Raw genomic sequence first — 11,557 nt, 5'->3', positions numbered from 1 at the left:
GAACAAAACGTCAAACACTCATCAGCTAGGTAACCTTCTACAATGGATCCCTCTGGCCGTGATTTATTACGAACATACCCCTTAAGTTTATGCATATATCTACACAAGAAGACTTGTTATAAATCCTTCAAAAGCAACAAAAGCATTTAAGTAATAATTAATTATTTTGACATTTAATTACCTCTCAATAGAATACATCCATCTATAGTTCACCAGGCCACCAACTTTGGCTTCCCAAGCTAAATGAATAGGTAAATGTACTATAATATCAAAGAAAGAAGGAGGAAATATTTTTTTCTACTTACAAAGAGTAAGTGCAATTTGTTCTTGAAGTCGATCCAAATCTTCTAATCTTAAAATTTTAGAACACAAAGCTTTGAAAAATTACTTAGTTCTATCAAAGCATCGGAAACTGGTCAAGGTAATAGATCTCATATAGCTAATGGCAATAGCCTCTCCAAAAACACATGGCAATCATGTGTTTTCATTCCAGATATTCTGTTATCTTTCACATTTACACACTTTGACAAATTTGCTGGGTAATCATCGGGAAACTTAATTTGTTGTAACCATTGACACAAAGCTCTCTTCTCATCATTTGACAATATATAACAAGCAGCAGGTAGCACTATCCTTCCATTAACTTCTTTCGGATGGAGGGGCTGTCGAATGCCCATCTCCTGTAAATCTAGATGAGACTTCAATGAATCTTTTGTTTTACCCTCAATATTCATCAGTATTCCAATAATATTGTCAAACACAATTTTTTCAATATGCATCACATCCAAATTATGACGCAACTTTTGATTATGCCAATAGGGTAAATTTAAAAAAAATACTATGTTTTTCCCAATTATGTTCAATTCCCTGCCCATGAAGTTTTTGCTTTTTCCCAGCTTTCCCAAACTCCATTTGCTTCAAATGACGAAGTTGGTTATAAGAACATCATCACCACTTGGCTGTTTTGGTGAAGCTCTTCTTTCTTTGTACCATCAAATTGTGTTGCTTGTTCACGCCATTTATGATTTAGTTGTAAAAATTGACCATGACCCATGTAACAAGTTTTCGCCCCATTCTGCAAATGATAATGGCATGTCTTATTATTACAGCAAGGACAAGCGAGGTTTCCTTGAGTACTCCAACCAGAAACATAGCCATATGCAGGAAAGTCATGTATAGTCCACATTGGTGCTGATCTCATTTGAAAATTCTCTTTCATTGAAGCATCATAAGTATCCACCCCGGATTCCCAAAGATTTTTCAATTCATCAATCAATGGCCTCATGTATACATCAATGTCATTTCCTGGGCCTTTAGGTCCTAGAATCAGTAAAGTTACAAATGAATATGACTCTTTCATGCACATCCATGGCGGACGATTATAAGGAAACAAAATAACCGGCCAAATGTTGTATGCAATACTCATGTTCCCAAAAGGATTGAATCCATCTGTAGCTAAACCAAGCCTTACATTTTGAGGATCGCAAGCAAGTTGATTATAAATATTGTCAAAATTTCTCCAAGACTCTGCATCTGCTGGATGACGTAGAACTCCATCATTTATGCGTTTCTCACTATGCCACCTCATATATTTAGCTGTTTTTGGAGACATAAAAAGTCTTTGTAATCTATATGTAATAGGAAAGTATCTTAGTACTTTATTGGCAATTTTTTTCTTTTTTTTTCTATCACTACTTTCATTTGATTTTCATCTTGAAAAGCCACAAACCGGACATTGAGTTGCATCCGAATGCTCTTTGTAGTAGATAATACAATCATTTTGACATGCATCGATTTTTTCATAATGCTAACCAAGATCACTGACCATTTTCTTTGCTTCATAGTTTGAATTTGGCATCATTTTACACATAGGAAATGCATCCTTCAACAATATCAGCAACATATTAAACGAATTATTACTCCAAGCATTCATACACTTGATATGCATTAATTTCACCACAAAAGACAAGATAGGATACTTGTCACAACCAGTAAATAAAGGTTGTTTTGCGTCATCCAATAATTTGAAATTTTTTTTTTGCATCTTCATTTGGCTCTTGAGGGTTATTAGAATTGTGTTCTCTTTCATCTGCTATGTGGGGATGGGGATAGACATCCGCAATCATATCAACCATATCATCAACTTTTTTCATATTCATCTCATGTACTTCTTCCTCAGAAACCAACTTATCTGTGTCTTCACCATCACTATCTTCCTCTCGTGCAAATACCAAAAGTTATAAGTCCGCATAATTCCTCTATATAATAAATGGATATGGACTTCTTCTCTAATTAGTCGATATCTATTGCAGCAGTCCACACAAGGACAATTAATTTTCATGTCTTCATCTTTCACATGATCAAATGTATAATCAAGAAATTTTTCAACTCCATTAAAATACTCTATACATGATTTGGTAGGAAGATTCATCCAAGACTTATCAAGAGTCATTTCAATTTCTACAATGCTTCTTATTATCAATGTTGTTGTCGTCGGTTTCCTATGGCATATGAACATTACTTCTTTTTAAAACTTTATTTTATAGAGATTAAGAATGAGCATGTAATATCAAGGTTTTTAGTCTATGCGGCAAACATACTTATTGGTAATACATGAAACACCCACATGTTAATAATTTCATGCAAAAAAAAAAAAGAAATTAAATCACTAAGATATAATAGCTTTTCCAGAATTTAAAACAAAGGAACCTTGTCATGATGTTATAATCACTTTAAAATTAGTAAATAGATACTAACTTTATGCAAAAAATTAATTAAATCACTAAGATATAATAGCTTTTCAATAATTTAAAATAAAGGAACCCAATCATGATATTGTACTGCAATAACCAATTTATATTTAGCTATATTCAACACTTAAAAAAGAATTTGTAAAGAACAATTGGTTATAAATATCTACATTAATCATATTGATCCATAACCAACAAATCTTGAACTATATGATGGGAACATGTAACTAATTAAAGCTATAACATTATCTTGCCTTTAGCAAAAGATGGAATGTGTTGCTATCTTTTAGCAAAACGAGTATTTGCCTGCATGTTCCCATAAAAAACTATAAGTGATTGTCTTATGGTTAAAATCAATGGTAAAAGATATTGGTTTACTTTTATATATATATATATATACAATTCCAGATGCGGCTCCATATTTTTTTGCTTCTGATTTCTTAATTTACTTTCAAATTAAATTGCTCATATGCTAAAATCCAAATAATATATCCCATTCATTCTATGATGAATTAATTTGAGGCTATTTGAAAATTACTCTTTCTCAAGATTTAATCACACAAAAGGCCTATTTATATATTGAATCACATTGATCATAAATATTACATGCATATGTAGGTGAAATTAAGCATCACGTAGGGAAATTAACATCTTCTATATAAATATATGTTTTGCATGGTTGTAAGATGTTGTTTCATGTAGATTATCTGCATGCCTGCTTTATACATAGGACACAGAGCGGTGCATTAATTCTTATATAAAAATATATATATATATATATATATGATATCATGAACGATCCACTTAATTAATTTAGAAGAAGTTATCAAGCTTCCATTGCGGGGGATGACACTTAAAGGCATAATTTTTTTAACGTTTTCCTCATAATTGGAGTCTATTAAGACCAAATTTCAGCATGTTATCCGTACAATCCTCTCGTTCTCTTGAAAACAATTTCCAGATAAAAAGCATACAAAAAAAGATGACAAGCCAAAATAAATTCATAACGAATCTTTGCGCCATACAAAGCCAATCAATTTATAACGAATCTTTGCGCCATACAAAGCTGATCAATTTCTAGATAAAAACAAAAAAAAAACTATCTAGAGGTATTGGATTCATGCAGCCTCAAATGCCAACTATTAAAAGAAACAAGGAAATCTTGAATTCATTGGTAAAATAACTATAAAGGTTAGATCCAAAGTAATTCAAGCCTGTTGTCATTAACAACCCAAAGAATAGTCTCTCTCTAGATTATAATTGGAACACCAGCTCTTTTTAAATAAGTAAAGGATTAAAGCTTCAACTTAAACATCATTTAGGGGGTGTTTAGTTTGAAGGAAAGAAATGAGAATCATTACTTATATTGAGAAAGCCCTTGTTTGGATATGGAGTAATGGGAGTGAGAGAGGCATGGGCAAGGAGTGAGAGAGGCATGGGGAGGAGTTTCCATGCCTCTCATTTTTGAGGGGAGTGGGAGGGGAATGAGGGTTATGATGGGTAAATTTACCCATTTACCTTTTTACTTTTTTAATTATAAATCTATTAATCTAAATAATCTCTTATAATAATTAAATAATAATTAATCCGAAAATATTTAAATACAATATTAATTATAATAAATAAATGAATAGTATTAAAGTGAACTATTTTAATTTAATACTTAATTATTGTAATTAAAGTGAATAATAATTAATACGAATGGTTATTATGACTTAATTTTTAAATTAAAATTAAATAATTATTTATTATGATTAATTAATTGTTAATTAATGATATTAACAAAAATTTGGATATTAACAAATAGTGTCACATGTGAGCTATTAAAGTTAAATATCTTTTTATAATAATGAATTTATTTTAATATTTAAATAATTTTAAAAATAATTATCACACCTCATTATATGTATAATAATGATATTTATTTATATAAAAGGGCATGACGGTCATTTTATGGTATCTTCTTTTTTTACTTTTTCTCATTCCCAATAAACTACCTCCCCAATCCTTCCAACCAAATATAGTTTTCATACTCATGCCTTTTCCAATCCCTCTCATTTTCAATACTCCTCCACTCCTCTCCATTTCATTCCTTGCAACCAAACGGCCCCTTACTTTATACAATGAGTAGAGTAAGTCTCTGCTAAGTAATAAACCAGAAAGATATTAAAATACAATCCTACTCTAACAATTAATAAATACAACAAAATTTAGCATCAAAGAGACAATTTAGCTGTTAATATGGAGCTGAAAAAGAGGGCTATTTCACTCATCCTTGCAAAGTCACAAAGAATAAAAAATTAATTTAATTACTTAAAAAAAAGTGAAAAAGTTTCTGTCATTGGTTAATTGAATAAACATAGAAAGGTGGGAAAATGATGTCATATATGATAATAAATTTTTTTATTTCAGTCCAAAGATGCAACAACATCTAATCTTATAAAGGGAATTTACAGTTAATACAACTTTATATGTTTCCTTCCAAATCCCAATGATTGATGGTTGATCTCTCACATTTTCATTTTATATAGACTACATAAATAAAATCTCACTAAAACTAAAAGAACCAAATCAAATCCTGCTCAGATTCAAACTATAGATAAAACACTCAAAATAAGATACATACATATATATATATATATATATCAATTGAACTTTGAATAAGATTCAACTTATTGTAAATTTGGCAGAACCACTTCTTCAGGGAAGGGACAAGTACTTGTATAGATGAAATCCTTCACAACCGTAACCAGACCTACCTAGTTCCAAACAGATGATGATAATAAAATATTAAACAATAAAAAGACACAGGTAATTAAGCAAGTAGCACAATAACAATGGAAAACCTAAATAAAAAGAAACCCATGGGGCATCAAAGAATACATGAAATAATAAGATAATGAGAGTACAAGAGTCATACCAACTAATAGTATGATTTGTTAACTCACTCTCTCAGACACTTTTCATGGAAAAACACAAGCCACCTCCTGCAACATATAGGATAATAAAAATCCTAAATCTCCTCAAACTCCTATTCCTTGTAAAAGCTGAATCAATAAGAAATTTGTTAGGCATTCAACCCAACTTCAAGATTATCCCTTGGATTAAACATATGTGTAGAAGTCAAACTCTCTTTATCCATGATCACATCTAGCAATCATCTAAATTATTCGCATTAATTTCACATAGATATAGCCCAAGTGTTAGAGAAGGAAAAAACGGAAAACAGAGGAAGCAGTCTTCAATTGGGTTAAAATCCAACACACTGAAAAGTTCACAGTGAATGAAATTTATATAGATACAAAAGCAACACAACCATAGAATCAAAATCAATCCAAAACTCAAAGTTTTTCTAAATCACCAGCCAAAGTCAAAGACAAAGAGAGCAAGAGAGACAGAGAAAGAGAGAGAAAGAAAGAGTGAGGCGGATGAAGAAGTGTAGCTTACCGAAGATGGACGAAGGAGTGAGGCGGCAGATCGTAGAAAGGGGAACTGCTGCTGACCGGTGATAAACGAATGGTGACGGACCGGTGATAGACGAACGGTGGCGGACCAGAGAAGCCAAAAGAAGGGCAGCGGCGGACCAGAGTAGCAAGGAGCGTTGCAGTGGACCGAAGAAAGATGAACAACGGCGGACCGGAGAAGAGAAAGAAAGGCGGTGGCAAACCGGATTAGACGGTGGTTGGTGAGATTGGGACCGGAAAGGAGATTAGGGATAGAAGCCAAAGATGTTTCCTTTCTCAAGTTAAAAAAATATCAACTTTTTAATAGAATTTTATAAATTCACCCTTAAAATCTAAAAGTTTCTATACTATCTTCCAAATACTATAAAGAAAAGATTTTTTTAAATTTTAAAAATATATATACAATCGAAAGAAGAAAATGTTCTTATTTTGTATTGTATTATTGTATTTTTGTTCTATTTTCTAAATATTTTCATAATTTTTAAAGAATAAAACCAAATAGAAATTTTAAATTTTTAAGTTTTTGATAATTAATTTAAATTATTTAAGACAAATATTTTAAATGTTGAATAAATCTAAATTATTCAAAAAGTTAGGTATCGGATGTGATCCTTCTAATAATTATGACCAAAAGGCATGAATAAAAAAAAATAAGTAAAAGAAAAACACAGAAATTTACATGGTTCACCCAAAACTAAGGCTACACACAACTCAACACAACTCAACAATAAGTTTTTCCAACTTTTTTTTAGATCTATTAGGATTTAATGTAATATAAGAAAAACTAAAAGTAAAGATAAATGAGATACAATGTATGGTTTTTAGATTGTGGGTTTTTTTTTATATTGAGGAAGTACCGTAGAAAAAAGAAATTATAAGTGTTTTACAAATAAAAACACTAAAAATATTTTTATATTTTATAATAAAATTACAATCATTTATTATTTTATTTTTTTGAATAAAATAAATTTTTATAATGTATTTACCATAACATATTAATGGATTTTATTTTTAAATGTTAATTTTAGTTTTTATGTTTTATGATGTGTGTGTATATATATATATATTGTAATTCAATTTATTGATTATATATTGGAAATTAATATTAATGAATTTACATGATTTTGTGGTTTTTAATCAGAAAATAATAATAATAAAGTAGTAAATATTGTCAAAAATAAATCCTAACATTGTGACCCAGTTGACCGGCCGACCAGGTCGACTGGTTCTCGGTAGAACAGCCCGAGTCACTGGATTAGCACCGAGTTTTTTATGCCCTGTTCAATGTGGCATACCCGAACCGGTCACATGGCAGGTTCCCGATTTTTTTGGTTGAACCGGTAGGACCGGTCTGGGTCTAACTACTTTGAGTTTTTGCTGGACAATTATATTGTCACCAAGTCTCACAATTTTTTCAACAACCATCAATGTTGGTGGCAGTAACTCATAGTTTTGTGAGGGACATTATGGTTAGTCGCAAAAGTTTATAGTCTTTCCGACATGCATTGTTGTTGGTTGCAAAATATCATAGTGTTTGTGACTAGTATGACAATTGATCTCACAATCTTATAATATGTGCAACCAAAGAAGTGGTAGTCGCAAATGCTTAAAGGTTTTGCAATGATGTTGATTGTCATTGCAGAAACTTATAGTTTTTATGATAACCATCAATATTTGTTGCAAAATCTCGTAGTTATTTCAACGGCATTTTGTTTTGTCGCAAAAGCACATTGTTTTTGCGAGGGCATTTTGTTTGGTCACAAAAGTACATTGTTTTTGCGAGGGCATTTTCTTTAGTCACAAAAGCTCATATTTTTTCCGACAAATATTGTTCTTGGTTGCAAAAAAACATATTATTTGCGACCAAAGAAAGTGGCGGTAGCAAATGCTTATAGTTTTCGTAATGACTTTGATTGTCATCGCAAAAGCTTATAGCTTTTTCGACTACAAATTCTATTGGTAACTAAAAATACATTTTGCAAGGGTTGTTTGGAGCCATCACAAATAGTTAGTAACAAAAGGTCAATTTTCTTGTAGTGCACATATCTCTCCGTGACCCTCTAACGATGTGTTACTCCACTGCAAAGATATTTCATGCATTGCGGCTATCGTTGTCTCTAAACTACTGTTATCCTCATACTCCCAAATCTGACCATCATCACTTTCTTGTGCACACGGAGATAACAAAGCTGTGAGATGTGATTCTTGGTGGAGAACATTCAAATGATGTCTCAAAGCTTCCAGTAGCTCTCCATATTCTAGCCCTCCTGAAACCAAGAAAGGATCAAAAGATTTAAAACAGAATAAAGAAAAAAGAATCAATATGTACAAAAGAAATAGATGGCTAAATTACTAGAAAGTAAAACTTTCTCAAGAGTTTCCAGTCCCAGGCAATGGCGGCATAACTTGATACGTCCCTTGAGTATCTGCAAGTGCATGGGTCGTACAAGTACTAAGTGTACCCAATAGGATCAATTAGTAAAATCCACAAGGACTATTATAGCTCTTGATACTTGTTCATTTCCTAATATCTAGCTGAATTAAAAATTGGTTTGAATTAATTAATATACTAAATGAGAAAAGAATAGAGAATGAAGAAAAGACAGGGTTTTGGGTTGAAGAGATAACAGTGGAAATGACAGTGCCCTAGATTTATCCCCTTGACAAATGCAATAACTAGGTAATGATTCAAGAGTTTCTTCTTCGACCATGGTGAACACCTACAGAGGGTTTGGTAACAAACGTCCTTACCCAAGGCTCGGAGCAGACTCAACCACTTCCCTAATGTGTGCCCTAGCTAGACGAGTAGGGATTACCCTCTAGACAAGGAATCGACCTAATTTTAAATAGCAACTTAAAATGCAATGACAACTAACGGGGGAAATAGCAAAGAAAAATCAATGCATACATGGCTATCGACAAGACCCTTAATAGACTAGCAACATACAAGCATCAAAGCAATCAACACATAGAAAGATAAGTAATATGAAAAAAAGGGAGACCACAAAGAAACTCAAGAATAAATATCACTAAAATCAAAAAATTATAAGTCAAGGTTCATAATCCGGGGTACCAAAAAATGGTTAGCCCTCATAGTCTTACAAACAATCATAGGAAAGCAATAAGATAAATAGAACTTATCCATTAAACTCCTTTCTTGCTTCCCAATCGCATCAGAGAAGGCTTAACAATGATTGTTGCCGACGATCCTCCTTTTCCATGCTTGTCTCGACTCCAGCCGGCCCTACATGGTATCGACGGATGCCTTAATCCGCGCCTCAAGAAAGCAAGAAAAAGATTCCCCCAAAATCTAATTTTATGGCTTACATAACCCTCTCCCAATGTAAGCACTACCATGATGATGGGTGTGCTAATGACCGTGCTTGGCTCCATATCCTGAGGATTGATTTTGGTGCAAAACTAGTAAATCACACAGGGGTAAGCACGCTCATGCTTACTGCCCATGCTTAGAGAGCACACTCATGCTAGGAGCACAGTGACCATGCCCACGCTTGTGCACCCTCAAGATGTGGTTCTAGGGACTAAAACTATGCTTTTTAGTTCTGTGTTTACTCTAATAAAACACATGAGGGTTCAGCACGCCTATGCTTCTGACTATTTGGGTGCTTCGGAATTGGTATCAGAATTGGTATCTTTTTGTTCTTTTTGGTCCAAACCCCAATTATCTGTAATATTTAGCAAACATACCTCAAATAGCATCAGTTTATCATAAAAACATGCTAAAACACACAATAGAGTATATAAAATATCTATATAAAATGCACTTATCATGTTCTTTCCCATTGACTGTAAACCCTTTAGCCCATTTTACAAAGACTTTTTTAGTCAATTCCCTATTTAAGAACTCTATCTTGATGTCCAACTGGAAGATGTGCTAGTTCATTTGTGCCCCAATTGCAAAGAATACATAAATGGTCTCCGTACGGGCCACAGGTGAAAGATTTCAGTGAAATCAACACCTTAATGTTGTGCATAACCTTTGGTGACAATTATGGCCTTCTTCTTGAGCTCTATACCATTTGGATTGAATTTGGTTTTGTAAATCCATTTTAGCCCAATGGCCTTCTTTACTTCCAGTAAAGTTGTGAGCTCTCATGTTTTGTTTTTGTTAATGGAGTTCATTTCATCTTCCATGGCGGCCATTTAAACATCATGTTTTGAAGCTTCTTCAAATAGTATTGGATTTGCAGCAATTAGTGTAAATGAACAATTTTAAATGTTTTTCAGGTTTCTGTATCTCACCGAAGATGGAAAAGAGCCTTCTCTCTCATTGAGATTTGATGTTGTATTAGAGGATGAATTAATACAGTCTTGAGATTCATCCATCCATCCATCAAGCTAATCTGACGCTTGAGAATCATTCAATTCATTAATAACTAAATCACTTTCCACATCAGCTACGGACACGAAGTTTGTTGTGTTTAAGTTAGCACTAGCTCTCCAATCCCAGGCTTTTCTTCAAAAAAAAAAACAAATCTTTAGGCTGATGTGGACCTTCCTCATTACAGGATCAAAACACCTGTACGCCTTCAATTCTTAAGAGTAGCTAATGAAGATTCATTTAACTGACTTGGCATCCATCTTCTTTCGGGTTTGGTGGTCAACCAATCCAAAGCAAATGCACCCGAAAACCTTCAATTGGTCAACGTTTGGTTTCTAGCTAGTTAAAGCTTCATATGCGGTCTTTTTCTCAAGTGTGCTTATCGGTGACCAATTGAGAACATAGACATCAGTGGCCATAGCATCTGCCCAGAGTTATGTGGGTAAGTGTTTCTCTCTTAAAATTGTTCTAGCCATCTCCGTTATCATTCTGTTCTTCCATTCAACAATGCCATTCTATTACGATGTCCAAGGGATGGTGAGATGACGCTTGATGCCAGAAGGTTTGTAGAATGAGTTAAACTCTCCTGAGGTGAACTCTCCACCTCAATCAAAAGGAAACACCTTCACTAGCAGTGATCACTACTTCTCCACCTATAGTTTAAAGGTTTTTAATTTTTGTAGAGCTTCTAACTTATAATGGATGAAGAAAACCTGACTATATCTCGAATAATCATCAGTTAATAAGAAAAAAATACAAATCACCTCCAAGGAAGGGTGTTTGCATTTAGCCAACCAAATCTCCATGAATAAGCTCTAGTGGAGTTGATGCCCGATCTGCTTGCATTTAGGGAATAAGTGATGCGCTTGTTTCCTGATAACACATGCTTTGCAGGGTTGTATTTTAATGATAGTTGGGAGGCCTTTAACTAATTGGTTCTCATTTAAATACTTTAGGGAATAGGTGATGCGCTTGTTTACAGATGAGTGCATTTTATGTAG

The 11,557-nt window shown here is 33.1% G+C and overlaps 1 long non-coding RNA gene across 4 annotated transcripts; it reads right to left on the bottom strand.

Annotated features, from left to right (window-relative positions):
- Positions 1 to 5,136: 5,136 nt before the first annotated feature.
- On the bottom strand, positions 5,137 to 6,499 carry LOC120264604. 4 transcript variants are annotated; one of them, XR_005537497.1, is made up of 3 exons: positions 6,198 to 6,499; positions 5,671 to 5,797; positions 5,137 to 5,505 (listed from the first exon to the last, which is right to left on the bottom strand). It is a non-coding gene; the product is annotated as an uncharacterized LOC120264604 (long non-coding RNA). The 4 variants fall into 4 exon arrangements; XR_005537496.1 differs by having other exon boundaries at positions 5,671 to 5,737; XR_005537495.1 differs by lacking the exon at positions 5,137 to 5,505 and having other exon boundaries at positions 5,566 to 5,797.
- Positions 6,500 to 11,557: the final 5,058 nt, after the last annotated feature.

The sequence above is a fragment of the Dioscorea cayenensis genome, chromosome 7 (genome assembly GCF_009730915.1).
Source record: "Dioscorea cayenensis subsp. rotundata cultivar TDr96_F1 chromosome 7, TDr96_F1_v2_PseudoChromosome.rev07_lg8_w22 25.fasta, whole genome shotgun sequence".
Classification (NCBI taxonomy): domain Eukaryota; kingdom Viridiplantae; phylum Streptophyta; class Magnoliopsida; order Dioscoreales; family Dioscoreaceae; genus Dioscorea; species Dioscorea cayenensis.
The sequence above is the reverse complement of the archived record's forward strand: the minus strand, read 5'-3'. Positions and strand labels throughout refer to the sequence as shown.